This window comes from Micropterus dolomieu, linkage group LG04, assembly GCF_021292245.1.
Source record: "Micropterus dolomieu isolate WLL.071019.BEF.003 ecotype Adirondacks linkage group LG04, ASM2129224v1, whole genome shotgun sequence".
Taxonomy (NCBI): Eukaryota; Metazoa; Chordata; class Actinopteri; order Centrarchiformes; family Centrarchidae; genus Micropterus; species Micropterus dolomieu.
The window spans coordinates 11,966,791-11,967,118 of record NC_060153.1 but is presented as its reverse complement, the minus strand read 5'-3'; positions in this window follow the sequence as shown (position 1 = coordinate 11,967,118).

Below are 328 nucleotides of genomic sequence, written 5' to 3'. Positions count from 1 at the left end.
AACATTATTTTATGTTTTATTGTGATTAAAATAATAACTTTAACCTCGAAAATTCTAAATTGTATGTCTTGGAATATGACCTCCCTCCACCAGCTCCATCATATTATCTATTTATCTACAATGGCCCTAATATGCCGTCGTGTCCACGTTTGAGATTTATCTACCTCCAGTCCAACCACAACTAATTTGTTTTAAGCCATTGGATTGAAAATCACTGTAATGTTGTCTTTCAGCTAAACAATGTGGGTAAAAGGCTGTATGGATTATCTTTCCTACGCGCCATCATCAACGCATTCAGGTATGAATAAATTTCAATCACTGACTTATT